We start from the raw sequence: 18310 nt of genomic DNA, 5'->3' as shown, positions 1-18310 counted from the left end.
GGCAAGTGATGTTTGCAGGAGACTAATCTCAAGGTATGCAAAGCTAATAAATTTAGGACAAAATTATTACTCTACACAGACAACGGACCATAGATGGGGACAGGAGTTCTCCTCATGTTGCATAAGTTGCTGTGATGACAACTTGGAGCTAGAGTGAGGGGCCGAGGTCTGTGGATAACTTAGGAGGGAAATGGAAATGGAGAACACTGAATAATTGTTACACTTTTTGCACCTAATTCAGATGATAGGGATTTTTTGCTGACTTCTTTACAGAATGGTGAGAGATGGTATATGTAACAGACTTTGAGGGACTTGGATAGTTATTTGGAGTAGCATATCCAGCTAAGGTGGCCCAAACATTAGCCACAGATCTATTTAAGCAGGAGAACAGATTAAATCTATTTTTATATCATAGCAATTCAGATATGAGGCTCATTCCCTTGCTATTCATGAAATCAGTCTCTCAGTATATGCAGCCTTAATAATAGGGATCTATTTCGGCTGCATAATCCTTGGAAAAAAAGGCTTGGAGGTGGACACATTTCAGATGGGTATTAGAGAAAGACAGCGAGAGAGATAAAGCAACCATGAAAGAGGGCATTTCTGGGATAATACATAGGAACACCAACTGTTATACATCTTCTACTGTAGTTTGGTGGGAATGGTAGAAGGCAGCAATTTGGGGAGATATTATGCAGCTAGAGAGTTTTAGGAGAATGCTCGAAGCTCCCTTCCTTAAACAAAAGACGCAGGAATTAAAGTGATGCAAAAAAAGGCATGTGTTGCAAAATGAGAAAAATGATTTGCTTACTTGGGTGGTGCTACTTGGTATCTAAAATCTTTAAACTGCTAAGAAAAGGTAAATTTTGCTGGCTGAAAACAGCAGAAGGCCCAAGATGTATAGCATGCTTTTTTTCAGACTGCAGGGACCACAGACAACTGCTATCATGTTTAAATCTTATTTTGATGTGCAGGTTTCTCAAGACAAGAACCTCAGGAAGGCTTTTCTGGCATATTACAGACCTTTACGCAGCTCAGTGATTGGGGATCATATCCCTGTAAGAGATATTTAGCAAACAGGTGTCAGAAGATTATTATTGAGGAAGGTGATGATCTCAATCAACCCATTAATCATAAGGAGGTCAATAATGCCATAATGAGTTGCAAACACAACAAACCTCCTGATAATGATGAATTCCCAGTAGAGTTTCACAAATGGGGAAGAAGGATTTTAGAGGATGTTATAGCTAGGGTATTTAACTTGGACTGTTTTGAGACAAACAATGATGTAATACGTAAAAGATCCATCTTAATAGTCCTCCCAAAACTAAAAGAAGGAATTCCATCTTTAGTAAACTTAGGACCCATTTCTCTTGGAAATGTAGATACAAAGATTTTGGAAACATTTAGGCTACCGGATTAGATAAACTATTACCACGTTTAATAACAATGGCTAGAATGACTTTGTCAAAGGACATGAGATTAATGGCAAATTGTGGGAAATGGTCACTTTTCTGTATAATGATGGCTGGGCATGTGCTAAAGTTGGGGTCATTTTTTTGGACATCAAAAAACATTCAATTCTATTGAATGGGCTTTTCTGTTCCAGGTCTTATAGTATCCGAACTATTACTCAAACTTTATTCAATGAGTGAAAAGACTGTCCCCCGAATTCACGAATCCTCCGTGTAAGACTTAATAAGTCTTACTCGGAGGCTGCAGTTGAACGGTATGACGTCAGTGTGCCATGAATATGCATGAGGGCACGTTGACTCAACCGTAAGTCTTACACGGACCGTGTAAGAAAGCAGGAGGCGTGTCTGACTGCTGAGCATTCTAAATGTCCACGCCCCTGCAAGTGTTTTAAAACTAAACAAAGCACACACACAAGAGCGAGTCTGCTCAAATGTCCCTGCACCCAACACCACACTCCCTGATATCATAAACCCCTATCACAGTTCTAAAACGCAAAACATTAAATATATTTTTTTAAATCCCCAAAATAGCTGCACGTATTTGCGCGTGTGTGCTCGGGTGTGCCCATTGTTTAGCTAGAGTTAGCAATTCTGACATGGAAGAGCATAAGAAAGAATGTTAATGCAAATCACACCAAATAGCCATAGCGTAATGATAGAGCATTTGCACAAAGAAGAGGCATTCACGGTTTGAATCCCACCACTACCCTTCCTATTTATTTTTTAAATCAGTATATGAAATAATACCTGACAAATATGTTTAAACATTACTAAAAAGCAGTGAAATGGCCAATGTATCAGTGAACAAAATAAATATTTTAAAGGATCCTGATATAAAATTGCCTGCAGTTAAGCAGCGCTTCACCCAGTGCAATAGAGTTACCCGTAGTTTAATAGCGCTTTACCTAGCGCAATAGAGCTGCCCATAGTTTAATAGCACTTTATCCAGCACAATAGAGTTGCCCATAGTTCAATGGCGTTTTAACCAGCACAATGTGTTTGCACAGACGTGCGCACCGCGCCAACCAGGGCACCATAGGGCACCGAGGAGCAACATAGAGCAAAGTTGCTTAAATGCAGCCACACCCCCTAGCCTGTCTGGATAGTATGAAAATAAAATGAATGACAAGGTTGGAACCCAGGACTCTGTGCATCAGAAGCAAAGTACAGAACAGCTAAGCCATGACAACATAGGGGAAACAGCCACTATTAACATGCATATACTTACGAATGGTAGTTTAACCATTACTAAGCAGGTCTGCAGTCAGCCGAGAATTTTACAAAATGGCCAATCACAAAAAAGTGCAGGAAATGCGGCATATTTAAGACCCACAGGCAGGAAAACATGCCATATATGATTGTAGCTCACATCTGCAGTTAGAATGTCTGGTGTCAGAGAGGGAACATGCTTCCGAGCGCAACGTTGGGGCATCGAGGAGTCCAAATACATGGTTTGGCTCCTTGTCCACTGTCACGAGTCAAGACTCCTGCAGGGCCAGTTCCAAGGGAAGGAGTACAAGGCAGAGGCTTGGAACCGGTTAGCTAGTGACCTCACCAGTGCCAAAGGCATTCCTTGGACTGGTGAGCAGGTCCATCACCACCATGCAGACCTGAAGAGATGAAAGCAGGACTACCTGAATCAATGGATACAGGAGGCCCATGGGATGTGGGATGCCCCACAACTGAGTATGTAGACATGGAATGCAGTATGTAAGAACTGATAATGAAGTATTTATAATGGATATGTATGCCTCAATATACCTTCATTTAATTTACAGCTGCAGGTGACCATGCTACAAATCAGCAAGCGTATGCTGATAGGCTGCTAAGGCTGCACCACCAGGCAGGTTAGTGATTATTCTGCATGTATTGTTATATAGAATATGGGAGAGAGCATGAAAGAAAGTGTTGTAGTCCAATAATACAGCCATAAAATTGCCTGAATAAGTCCTCTGCATGTACTGTCAGATAAAAATGTCAGAAAGGCAGAAAAAGAGTGTAGAAACCCATTAAGAAAGGTAACATATATCTGGAATAATATCTCTGCAGGCACTGTCATATAAAATAAGTGAGTGAGCCTGAAAAAAGATTGTTCTAACCTATTAATAAAGGTATAATATGTCTTGAACATGTCTGCCATATACACCGTTAAAACAAATAAAGGAGTGAGCCTGTGGAAAAGTGTGTAATGTCATTAATAAATGTCTAAAACCCAGAGTGTGTCTGTGTTACAGAGTCTGAAATGTTGTTGTACCCTTGCAGTATACAAACAGTACTGTTTGAAAAGGTGCTGGCAACCCAGAGTTGTGCAGTCCCATATAAAGTGGGTGATGGAAGTACTAGTAGCTGTGAAACATATATACAGTCCACAACAGGCAGTTACTGGCTGGCATGAATAAGTAAACCTGGCACATGTAGCATGTTATTTTTTCCCCAGAAATGTGAGTGTGTGTCAAGAAATGCAGGGTTTTGTACAAATTGAAGTGAAAATATCATGTGAAAACATCCCAGATATGTAGATAAAGAAATATAAATGAAATCAAGAAATATGTAGCAGTAACATCTGCATCCTGGGCAGTTAGTATGTCAGATATAGGTCAGGCATATATTGAACTAGCCAAACCCATTACACAACCTAATGTATGATGGCAAGTGTAATAATACAGGTAGGGGATATACACTTGCAGTCACTAGGAATGTAGTGTAGACTAAAAGGTCATTATAAGATGTTAACTGAGTTTTTTTATACACCCTACTGTATGTGCATAAACCATGCAATTCCACACCTCAGTGGGTATGTGTAATCTTAAATATTTGTTGGGACATATGTCCTATTGTTCTATAAATATTTGCATTCACGTTGATGCATGTGCCCTGTTTAAACACACAATCATGGTGGCCTGTTGCTACCAAACATCCCTGCATGCTGTTGTAATAACCACTGTGGTTCAATATATGCATGTGTTATGCTTGCTGTTCAACCGTTGTACCTTTGGTGTGTTGGATTAATGGGAATATTATTGCATGCTGTTACAACTAATCTGGAATGCTGTTTTGCTTATGTTGTAATTAAACACACCTAATCACAGAAAGTATGGGAAGGCCGGTCCCAGCGGACCCACCTGTCCCTCCTCAGCCGGCGAGTGCACCTGGCACCAGCAGATCTGGTGCCTAACCCGGGCTCCCCTCCTCCGTTGGTCCTGTGCCACCTTTGGGTGGAAACGCTGCAGGGGATGGGGCTCGTCCCCCCCCGTGCAAGCATGGGCAGAGAAGGGCCACCTGTCACCCTTCAAAGTGTCCGGGCTCTGGTGCGTAGGGAGATCCAGCGTTCAGTCACTGATCCACTACACCAGCTTGAGGTGAGAGTGGCACTCTCACGGGTGAGTCTGCCTGTCCTACAGAGCCCCCAGCACAGCCACCCTCAGGGCTGTGAAGATTCAGTGGTGACTTCCCATGGGTGGGGATCTCAGTTCCACTGTTACCATCTGTTTGCTCATGGGCTTGCGATTTCCAAACATCCAACGCCGTCAATTGTGTTCACCCACCCCATGTGTCATACACCGCCCCTGTATGCGTCTTGTCTGTCTTGTCTGTTTACCTTCCCAACCTACATCCCAGGACATACCTACTTCCTCTACCTCACTTCCCACTCTCACCTGAAAAAAAAAAAGGGCAATCTGTACCCACAAAAAAATTACGCCCCATACATAGCTGCCCATTTCGCATACATGTCCATCGGACAAACATGTAAGCTAATAATTAGAATTGGCAGTACAACATACTTTGTTGTCCTCACCCTACTCCCAGTGGTGGAAGGTTTCAAATTTCACTCCAAATTCATTGTATATGCACAGCTGTTGCTGTTAAAGAAATGGGCAGCTATGGACCTTCCCTACACCCGTCCTGCACATCCCGAGCTTGTTTACCTACTGTGTGTCCCTCTTTGTGCCCCCTTTTTCACCACTTTCCTATCTCCCCATTTTCTTTTCTTTAAAAGAAATTAGCATGGGGGTTAGCAGGAGTAAGCACTTTTAAGCGGTAGTAAGCAGGTTTAAGCGAGTGTGCGCATGTGTGCGCTTAGCTAAGCATCGCTAAGCGTCGCTCAAACCCACTTACAACTGCTTAAAAGTGCCTTAGTCACTCTATGGCAGGGCCCTTGTTCTGCTCAGCAGCAAAAGAAAATATCTCTGCCAGTCTTGAACCCCAGACCATTGACACAGTAGAGTGCATGAATTACCACTAAGCCACAGCAGATATACAAACAACTTGGTTCTGAAATAAATATACCATGTATTACAATGAGGGAATGTAAATGAAAATTAGGAATGGGATAACACTAATCCTTTTCTGTGGGTCTTTACCAGCAGTGGTTGTGGAATTGCATGACATGACTGTGAAAGGAGAACCAGCCATTCTAGCAGGGAATAATGTTACAGTAGCACCTTACAAACACCACACATTATCAGACCAGGATTAATATTGGCCACAGGAATACAGTGCAATAACCACATTTGTATGGCAGTTAATTGTGTATGTGAGAAAAAAGTACATACTCCCATGTATCCTGTGTTAGCATTTGGAGGGGTGCGTACATGTCTACACTGAGGTGTGTGTACTGGAAGCTACAACATTCAGGTTTGAGTACAACATGCATATAACTGGCTACAACCCTAGCATCAGATAAGAGACATATACCAACCTTCAGACTGACACAATGGTGTCCAGAACAAACAAGCATGGGCCCCACCTTGGAAATCTGAAAGGGCTACGCCTACCTAAACTAGCATTTTATAGCAATGGGCTGCAAATAAAGTGAGTAATGCAATCACCAAACAGCAGGCTGCATGCAATTACTGAATGGTCGGCAGCAATTGGTGCAGAGGCTGTCACATGCACAAGTGCAGATACCTAGAAAAGCAGGCTGTACCTGCAGTCCACACATGCAATTATATCACTGCAGGTGCTGCGAGATAGAGATTGAGAGAGAGAGGGACACGGACACAGACACAACTGAGACAGAGACAGAGAGAGAACAGAACAGAGTGAGAAACAGAGACAGAACGTTGAATAAAAAAAAAAAAACACCAATAAAAAAAAAAAAACTACAAAACTGTAACACATGGAGCAGGGAAATACTAAGGTAAGGTATGTAACTCACATGTATGTGTTGGCATGTTGTAGATGTTCCTGAAGAGTACTCTACACACTGCAAATCATCCATGTGTGGTAGCAGTATCGTATGTATCTATCTGTATCTGCACATGTGCATAGGGCAAGGGACATACTGCAACTGTTAGTGAAGGGTGGACAGATATCTATCAGTGAAGGTTGATATGTGCATATATTCATGTAGGTCGTAGTGTATGGCTTAGAAAACAGCATGCAGTGCGCAGGAGCGGCCGTAGGTCAACTGCTGCCCTAGGCAAAAGGGCTCTATGGTGCCCCCTACCACACTTCCTGGTTCCCCCATCCTTGTCTTACTACACCACATAAATAGTGGAAAAGCACCCCTGCTAGAGCGGCGCCCTAGGTGGCCGCCCAGTTGGCCTATGCCTAAGGCCAGCTATGGTAGTGTTGATATATGTCATGTGGTGGTTAAATGCTGTGGGGCAGATGTGTCAGATCTGCTGTGTTACAGCCAGTGAGGCCTGCTAATGCAACAAGGGCTGAGGACACCCACATGCATTCTGCACAACACTGTGCAATTTAATCACATACCTCTGCATCCCACAACTGTCACATAAGTGATATCCCCACCATGAAAGGTGGACTGTACATGTGCCTATATGTACATCCATGTGTACAGCAATGGATGTGTACATGTATGTGTAAAGATATGCATGCATATAATATTTATATATATATATATATATATATATATATATATATATATATATATATATATATATATATATACACATATAGAGTGAGAGAGAGAGAAAGAGACACACGGGTTCATATGTACCGCAACAGGTGTGTGGTGACCAAGGCACGGACTGTAGACAAGTGTTGATACTGCAGTGCCATTCCACCTTCCCAAAACAGTGTACCCATTAACTACCACATAGGTAGAGATGTACCTAACAGTGAAGGTGTGATAAGGGAACATGGGACACAGGTGGACAGTAGCCTCCACTTTGATGAAGACAGTGCCACACTACACCTGTAATCTGTCTGTGTGGTATGTGTCATGACAACAGGTGTGTCAGCTATGGACATATAGGGTAGAGTTCCCCTGTACTCATCACAATGCCCTGTGTGGTATGTACTTCACATGACAACTACACCAGGTGAACAGGCCAAAGACAGACCCCCCAGAGGGTAATACTGGCTGCAAACAGATGACCTATGCAGACTGACCCACAAAATTACAAGTACACTGTATTGCATACTGGCCACACAGAGGTGACCTCTGCCTGACATACAGAAGTATGTCACACCCATAGCTGGGTGACAACCACCATGGCAACATATCACAATCCCTCTGGGATAAAGGCTCTAGGGCCCTAAACCTTGTCAGCTCACTAAACGGCACATGCTGGAGGGATAGGTTCCCATCTCAGAGATATGCCATACACTGGAATAGACCACATAGCAATAGCAAACAAGGCTCCTCCTTAGCAGTTGTTATAAATACCCCTGATGATTGTGTGGGAGATTGGTAATACACCCCAGGAAACACCTCTGAGGTCCAGGTTGGCAGGGGCAAGTGAAATCAAAGTACATGTGTGTCAAAGGCCAGGGTAGCATATGGATAGGCTGCAGTAGGCCCTAGGGCCAATAGCATATTACCTACCTATGACACTATGCACTCACACATGTACTTAATGCAATAGCTGCTATGTGAGGTTGCATAAGTGTAACGCTGAATGTATGCAAGGTCTGTAAAGGTGTGATAGCTTAGTGTGATGTTGTATCTGACATGGTAGTGCCTATCCTAGCTGTGAGGACAGCAACTGATGTGTAATGTACTGTTAGGCAAACATAGTAGTATGGCAGATGATGTGACATAGTTCGCTGTTGACGAATGTGGTGTCTCATTGTAGGCTAAAGCAATACATGTATGCTTAGTGAGTGGTACTGCTGGTGAATCCATCACCAATATTAACTGTAGTACTACCTGAAGCTGTAGGCCTAAACAGCACAGTATGGTGTGTGTTCACATTGCTTGGAAACACTGTCATGTGTGATTCCTGTAGTCTCCACAGAGGACAGAATGCAGACATAATGGTGTGTAAGTAGTGGCACACAGTACTGCATGGTACACAGGTAATGATCATCTGTGTTTTCATACAGTGGTGCATTGTATGTTTGCCTGATGTGTGTGTGATTATGCCTGTACAATGTCTGCAATCATATGTGTGTTACAGGGTAAATGTGTGTATCCAGCAACATATATAGTCTGTTACAGCAGTATGCCACCTATAGTAGCAACTGGACACATCTGTTAGGCAGGGCTATGGCATCCATGACTAGGGTGGTTGATTGGTACTACTATACCTGTACTATACATCCATTGCAATGGATGACATCTCTGTTCATGCATCGGTGTGATATACACCCCTGTCTTGAGGTTGTGCAATGTGTCATAAACAGTGTGTTGGGTACTGTTGTATATTGGTGTGATATATAGAGTCTGCCAGGCATTGATAGTTAGTTGTGGCCTGAGAACCAATAAGTGGTATTGAACGTGTGCAACCTCTGACAGCCAATAGGATGGTATATATGGCAGTAAAGTGATATCTGTGGGTAAAGGTGTAAAGTGTGACACAGGACACTCTCACACATATTGTTCATATCTTTTTCATCCAGATGGCCCACCACCACAACCCAGCATATACAGTGGAGGAGGAAGAGGTGATACGCAACAGCCTTTTGCAGCAGTACACAATGCTCTTCTCCAGAAGCAGCCAGCATCAGCAGGAGTGGACTGCACTGTGGCAGAAACTTGTTGGTCGGGTAAATGACATAGGCATGCATAACTGGACATATGAGCAGGTACACCATCACTGCAGTGATTTAATTAGACAAGTCCGGAGGTGTGCGTCTGATATCCAAAGACAGCAGCTTGCCACAGGTGGAGGGGTGGCCATTCACCCCCCCCTCACCAGAGCGAAGGAGCTGCTCCTAAGCGTGGTGGCTCCTGGACAACAGCTACAACAACCACTGACATGTGTTGTAATGGAGGCCGGAGCCACCCAGCACATCCACCTGGAGCAAGCAGGTAACATGCCCAATCTGTAGACTACAGTTAACTGTATTGTTAGATTATGTGTACGTGAGATGTGTACTGTGTGTTTAGCAGTTCAGCTGCCTAGTATTGTGCAATACGGATAGTTTGAATAATATCCCTACAGCTACACCTGTGACTGTTGACTGTTGTTGTACTGCAGTTTAGCATACCCACTGTAGCAATGCCACAGTTGTGACCACTGACGAACCCTCTCATATTCTCATAGGAACCTCTGCTGTGATGGCAGGGCAGCCGATCCATGCTGGTGAGTGTGTTATACCTGCAATTTTGGTAATGAAATATGCATGTCATAGGTGAGGTGTAGGCCATGTACACGTAACACTCCTACGCATAATGCATGCAATGCATGTTTGCTGTGAGAAGTTGCACAGCTCAGTAATGTCAGTAGCTGCCTCAATGACATGCAATACACAGATCATGACACACAGTTGTGGCAACCCTGTACTGCACATTGGATAGGCATAGTTGCAACACCTGTACACAACATAACATATTGATCACATGCAGTACTCAAAGTCATGCCACATATGGCGTAACCACACACCCGCTGTAAGGTCACATGTCAGTATCCCACATGTCATCCACACACACATGACGTACCTCAGGGGTAAAGGCCTATCATGGGGCTGTGCAACACTCTTCAACAAATAACACAGTCATGTGAGGCAATGCTCTGTGATGGGCACCTCATACACCCATGTACAAAGTGGCTGTGTAATAGTGAACGTATCCATGGTACTGCATTTCAGGTACAGCATGCTAGGCTTTGCTCTGTCACACAGTAGTAGCCATGAGTGACCACAAGATTCATGATGATGATGATGGCACATGGTATTACACCCCATTCCGTTACAGTGACCACAGTATACACATAGCAGTCTTTGCTATGCACCTCATTGTTCTGAGTGTGCAAACATATGCACCTATACACACCATGTTGTGTGTGTACTTACATATGCTAGCATACATATTCTGCACATCAGTCGCCATCTGTACAAAGAGTCACATATATGTCCTGGAATGCTATTGGGTGTATAGGTCACATGGCATACATTGGGTATGTGTGGTGTTTAATGCTGCAGTTGTGTAGCATGCCATGTCATGGCTGGCACTGACATATCTGCAATATGTGTTACACTCACCATAACCACTGTACAGTGTCCATGTCGAGCATTGGGATTCCTTCATGTCTACATGCACCACTCATCCCATGTCTGTACATTGCATGCATTCTCTACACCTGTGCCCACTATTATGTGCTACGGACACAGACACTGTCATCAGACATGGCAATCTATGTGTCACACAGATAACACATGCAGCCATGGGATGTATACCATTGAGTGATGGTGCACATGACATTGCAGAGCAGATAATACTTGCACAGCAATGTTGTAGTCCATGTACACACTCTGTTCCAGGGTGTAGCCAATCACTGAACAACTACACACATGCATCAAAGCCATGTATAATGTCATTAGATAGAGCTGTCTACACTTGCACTGCGTGGTCTTGAGCAACACATATTCTGCATGCTGACACGTGTGTGGTGACTGTTTGCCTTGTGATACTGTCACCCACCATCACCCACTATTGTGTATGTGTTGGATTGCTGGTGTGTGTGTGTGTGTGTGTGTGTGTGTGTGTGTGTGTGTGTGTGTGTGTGTGTGTGTGTGTGTGTGTGTGTGTGTGTGTGTGTGTGTGTGTGTGTGTGTGTGTGTGTGTGTGTGTATGTGCTGTGGTGAGCAGTGTATTTATGTGCATGTGTGCATGTGCTGTGGTGAGCAAAGTGTTTATGTACATGTGTGCATGTGCTGTGGTGAGCAGTGTATTTATGTGCATGTGTGCATGTGTTCATGTGTTCATGTGTGCATGTGTGCATGTGTTCATGTGTGCAAGTGTGCATGTGTGCATGTGTTCATGTGTGCATGTGTGCATGTGTGCATGTGTGCTAACATCACATACAGATTGTAAAGTGTGTTTCCTGTCTTCCTTCCACAGGTGCTGAGTTAGGGGTGGCTGAATGCAGCAGGGAACCTGATGTCAGCGCCACTGATAGTGGAGATGATGAGACATGTATAGTGGCACAGGAAAGTCTGACAGGGTCTGTCATTTGTCCACCAATCGACACTACACAGCGGTCAACCCCATCTATGCGCACACTCATACTGCCAATACATCCCTCGTCACCAATGGCCTTAGCTGAGGGACAGCATACAGTTGGCATTGACCAGGAGAGTGTGGAATCTATGGCACGTTCATCCCCACACAGCAGCCATAGCCAGATTACTGGAATGGTACCACATAGGCGGATGTCCAGGGGTTCTCGGGGGAGGACCACTGGCCGTATTGCCCCTAGCAGATGTGCCCCCAGAGGTATTACATCCTCCAGTATGTTCCGGGCTGTAATGCAGGCACAGGCACATATGGAACAGTACACCCGACAGGGACTAAGAGTGCAGAGAGCCCATTACACTGCTATCAATGACAGCATCCATGACCTTGCCGGTGCCATCCGGAATTACACTGAGGTCATTGATTGCCGGTAGAGGGAGACATTAGATGTCCTACATGATGTGTTAGCCATGAGCCAGGACCATGCGGGACAGATGAGAAGCCGACGTGGACGCATGCCAGCAACAGCATCAGCTGGCAGTCATCATGGACGGACCACAGATCACAGCTGCTCCCGTAGTGGCAGTACCAGCCCTAGCAATGCTGGGGCTGGCCTGTCCATTGACCGTCCTACTAGACCATGTGCAAGTGGCACTGGCCAGTCCCTGCAGGGACATGGGTCCAGTCATCATACCTCTGCCTCTGATGACAGCACCCAGTCAGGGTTGGTACCCGATACTGCCCATAGCACCCCTGCAAGGCACAGGTACTGTGTCCATGGCCAGAGACAGTGATCTGTATGGCCTAGCAGGTACAGTCTGTGGCAGTCCCACAACCACCCATATATGGCAGCTACATGGTGAAGTTGTGTGCATGCAGACACACACACATTTACCATACAACTAGGACTCACACATACACACACACATTACATCAGCATTGGCCCATGCAGTACTGTTGTCCCTCACACACACTCACACACACACACACACACACACACACACACACACACACACACACACACACACACACACATACACACACACACAGACATGCCGATTGGATGGGTCAATGTCGGGCTCTGGCAAACCTACAACACACCCTGTGCATATAATGACACCTGTTCCACCTTCTGTCATCTGTAACATTGATGCAGGAACAGGCTAACATGGTTCTGATGCACAGGGTTACATTATAGCAGTGTAGCAATAGTAGCAAGTTGACAACAGGAAAGTGTAATGATATCCTTGTAGGTATACCTGAGCAGGCATTATGCATCACAGCTGTGATAGACATTGTAGCATCGTTTACACCAGTGTTAGTCCTGAGTATGCAATGTCCACCTATGTGCCACTTGGCTGAAGTGTATAGTGTTGCCAGCATGTGTTAGTGAGTGGACAGTACATGTGTGATGTGTGCATTACAAATTAGCGGGTGTACATCTGTGAACATGGTGTGTGCACACTGTCTGCATGTACATGCATAGTGGACACGTGGGATGTGCGACTTACCCTGTTCTACACATTGTTAACATATCATGGTATCTTTCGATGGCCAGTATGCATTCTACTACAGATATGTACTAACATGGGTACACATGTGTGTATGACATGGGTTGGCACTATGCTGTGGGTGATACTGTTGATATCTGTCAGTGATCTGCAGTCTGGTAGTATACACCATCTCAACAGCATGACTATAACCAATCATTAGATGATGTCCTGACAAATGACTCACAGTTGTAGGGAACTCAGTAACAGTTGGATCCTCCCAGCACTATACAGTAACAGTAATCAGTGGTATTGACCGCCACACATTCCATTGACCGTCCTACTAGACCATGTGCAAGCGGCACTGGCCAGTCCCAGCAGGGACATGGGTCCAGTCATCATACCTCTGCCTCTGATGACAGCACCCAGTCAGGGTTGGTACCCGATACTGCCCATAGCACCCCTGCAAGGCACAGGTACTGTGTCCATGGCCAGAGACAGTGATCTGTATGGCCTAGCAGGTACAGTCTGTGGCAGTCCCACAACCACCCATATATGGCAGCTACATGGTGAAGTTGTGTGCATGCAGACACACACACATTTACCATACAACTAGGACTCACACATACACACACACATTACATCAGCATTGGCCCATGCAGTACTGTTGTCCCTCACACACACTCACACACACACACACACACACACACACACACACACACACACACACACGCACACACACATACACACACACAGACATGCCGATTGGATGGGTCAATGTCGGGCTCTGGCAAACCTACAACACACCCTGTGCATATGATGACACCTGTTCCACCTCCTGTCATCTGTAACATTGATGCAGGAACAGGCTAACATGGTTCTGATGCACAGGGTTACATTATAGCAGTGTAGCAATAGTAACAAGTTGACAACAGGAAAGTGTAATGATATCCTTGTAGGTATACCTGAGCAGGCATTATGCATCACAGCTGTGATAGACTTTGTAGCATCGTTTACACCAGTGTTAGTCCTGAGTATGCAATGTCCACCTATGTGCCACTTGGCTGAAGTGTATAGTGTTGCCAGCATGTGTTAGTGAGTGGACAGTACATGTGTGATGTGTGCATTACAAATTAGCGGGTGTACATCTGTGAACATGGTGTGTGCACACTGTCTGCATGTACATGCATAGTGGACACGTGGGATGTGCGACTTACCCTGTTCTACACATTGTTAACATATCATGGTATCTTTCGATGGCCAGTATGCATTCTACTACAGATATGTACTAACATGGGTACACATGTGTGTATGACATGGGTTGGCACTATGCTGTGGGTGATACTGTTGATATCTGTCAGTGATCTGCAGTCTGGTAGTATACACCATCTCAACAGCATGACTATAACCAATCATTAGATGATGTCCTGACAAATGACTCACAGTTGTAGGGAACTCAGTAACAGTTGGATCCTCCCAGCACTATACAGTAACAGTAATCAGTGGTATTGACCGCCACACATTCCTGGGACCACACCTGTGTGGCATATAGCCCTCTTAGGTACATGCAAATACACTAGGGATATGTCCATCAACATCTGGAAATGCATGCATTGGCCTACACTGCATTCTCTGGATGGGACGCATATCCTACACAAGGGTATCATACAGACAGATACCTGTTGTCCAATACATGCTGTATAGCAGTAAGCCGTCTATGGCATATTTATCCACATTTACTATACATACTATCCTGACAGTACCACATAGGTGGTAGCCCTCAACATGTATATTGGGTACCAATGTGTACAGACAGACACGTGTTATGTCATCTGTCCCTTGGTATCTACATATCCATAGGTATTGTGGGGTCCCTTGGTGTTTCGCATAACACATTAGGGGCCTGCATGCATATCCACAGGGCTGGTGTACACCTATAATGACTGTCCATTATTGCCAGTCATTGTTGTGTATGAACATGTCTGACATATACCCCGGCAATTACCCTTACTCACAGTACTCTATAGTACCTGTCATGGGTGTGTGTGGCATAGATGTCCTCAGCCACAGATCACTACATTGGCCGGGCTTGACACAGACATACATATGTGACCTATGATTTGTGTAGCAGCGGCACAATCTGTCGAAGGTTACACATGTATTCATGTTGTATGAAGGCTTCACACCTATGTACCGATTGAGGTCACATGTACACATATTTATTTGAGAAGCAGATACCCGATGTGTGCAATGCACATACTGTTTGAAACATTTGTCATACTGTAGTAAAAGCACAACCCACACTGCTTTGACCACCTGTGGCACAGACACACACATGGTGTTTGTAGGACTCAAACCCCTACCTAACTATGTTATGATACTAGAGAGATACGCATTAACATGGTGCACTGCATGCATCATTGGGTGGTTTATGTTCTCCTTGAAAATTTGTAGGATGCTGACATCATCTGACTTTCAAAAGAGGGATGTACCTCTTTTAATGTGTTTTCCCAGTCTCCAAAAAGGCTACTCCTCTCAAAGGAAACCACACACACACTTGTCGTTTGCAGGACTCAAACTCCTACCTAACTATGTTATGATACTAGAGAAATACGCATTAACACGGCAAGCTATATGCTTTACTGGGTGATTTATGTCCTCATGGTATATTTGTAGGATGATGACATCATCAGACTGGACATGGTAATGTGTGTACACATTGTTTTGCAATCCCAGGAATGATCCATGTAGGTTGGCAGGTATCAACAGCTTGTACAGGACCCCATGAGTCTCACCTTGTGTGATCTATCTGTGGACACATTGACATCCCCCCATATGTCAACACATATCTATGCACAGAATGTTGATTTTGTGGATACATGTGTCTGTGATGTTGATGAAGAGCTGTTCAGTGTCTTTGTGGGACATGTGTAGCTCTGTTCCATGATGTATGTCCTGGGTGGCTGCCTTGCAGATGGTGTAGCATGCTTGGGAACCATGATCTGCACATGAACATACCACAGTTGGTAGGGTTGTGTGTTTGTCAGTTTCCAATAGCTCTATTTATCACGTCTGCCATGATGCACTCCATGGCCTTGCAGATCAGACTTTATAGGCTTACTGGACTATACTTCCCATGGTGTGTTGTACACCCACACATGTGGGGAGTGCCTTATGTTGCTGTAACACATTCGACGGTTCCAGGTCCTGTGGAGTGGGTGAGGCTCAACAGACTGTTCAGGTGCAGGGTCTGTTTGTTCTGTAGTGCATGCATGACACATATTGGGAAACAAAGTAATCCAATTGCTGCCATGCTTTTGGCTTTGGGGGGAGCTGTCCAGCCATTCTACACGTGATATCTCCTGGTATGATGTCAGGGACTATCGTCTGAGGGAGGTGGGTATGTATACATGGGCCTGTCTGATAGGATGCTGCAATGTCAGTAAGGTACAGTTGTCCCTGACTCAGCACATATATGCGTGTACATTACTATTTATTACATAGCTGAAGGACATGTCATGATTCTCAGTCTGGACTCCTTCTCAGCCACTCCTTACAAAACGCCAACAAACTGAGCACTAATCCAGGTTATACTCTTTTACACACTTAACACCCTACTGATCCTTTGTGCTCAGGCTACAGAGAATGTCATCATAATACACTGGCATGTCCAGGGGTTGGTTTAATGTGTACTCTCCAGTCCAGCTAGTGAATATTGTGGTTATGACACAATGTCACATCTGCCTCATGTACACAGACGACCCTCTCCTCCTCTCATCACACTCACATATATGTGGGAGATGTAACAATATTGACATACAGGACGCTGAGCTCTCTCGACCCATGACTGGCATAGTCTATCAGGTGGTGAGGGTGACCACACATACCACATATCAGTCTCACATACACTGACAGTGACAGCACACAAACCACATTATCACACATGCACATATTCGGAGGCTCTACATACACTCTGCCTAAGCAGCAGAGACCTCCACAGCAGACACACATGCAACTGCTACCCCACTACAATGCCCACATGTCACACAGTTCACAATGTCAGTGCGCCACACAGTCACTGCCCTTTGGGCTAAACAACACAGCTGATACACTTGTTATAGGTGACACTTAATGTCAAACACACTGTCGTCCCACTCACCAGGCCAAACAAGGGAATAGTCACTTTGAGCTGTCTCTCAGGTGCCAGGATCCACCACATGACACATGCACTCAGGTCACTCCAAAGCAAGTCCAGGACTGGCTCCATCATTGTCCAAGCTGGTGCATACAACCTCAGATGTTCCTCCCTGGACCACATTACATGGAACATAAAGGAACTCTGTGATCATGTAGCCCAGCCCAGTATTACCCTGAAATTATCTAGCATCTTACACTCACCAAGTATGATGTCACAGTATACCAACACACTGATCACGTTTAACAGTTGGCTAACATATTGGTGTTATTCAAAGTGGATACAGTGTCTGTCACCCTGGGGTGACATGCTCGACATGCCACGTAGCTTTCCTATGAACAGCTTGCACCTGTCACCCTTGGACCTTTGAATACTGGCTAAGGTACTTGCTGCCACTATAGTGCCTTATTTAAGCGGGGCTCAAAGGACAGAGCCATCTCCATAGACATTACAGAGTACACGACACTGAGGGTAATGCTGCTCAACACCAGATGTATTACCCTCAAATTGTGCCCACTCTTGGATCTCCTCAGTATGGAGGATAGCAATATCTGTGCACTAACAGACACATGGTTCAGGCTCCCACATACACACCAGCACTACCAGGTTGTATTTCATACCATGCTTTCTGACCACATAACTCAGAATGGCCAACACAGTTAGGGGGTGTATCCATATACATCACAGATACACATACCGCCAGGTTGGTAGCACTGCACAAAGCATCACAGACCATACATATGCACCTAACATTGTGCAAATCGGCCTTTTGGTTTGTTGC

Source organism: Protopterus annectens, chromosome 10.part0 (genome assembly GCF_019279795.1).
Source record: "Protopterus annectens isolate FY-2018-M chromosome 10.part0, PAN1.0, whole genome shotgun sequence".
NCBI classification, from domain to species: Eukaryota; Metazoa; Chordata; order Ceratodontiformes; family Protopteridae; genus Protopterus; species Protopterus annectens.
This window is presented reverse-complemented; position numbering follows the sequence as displayed.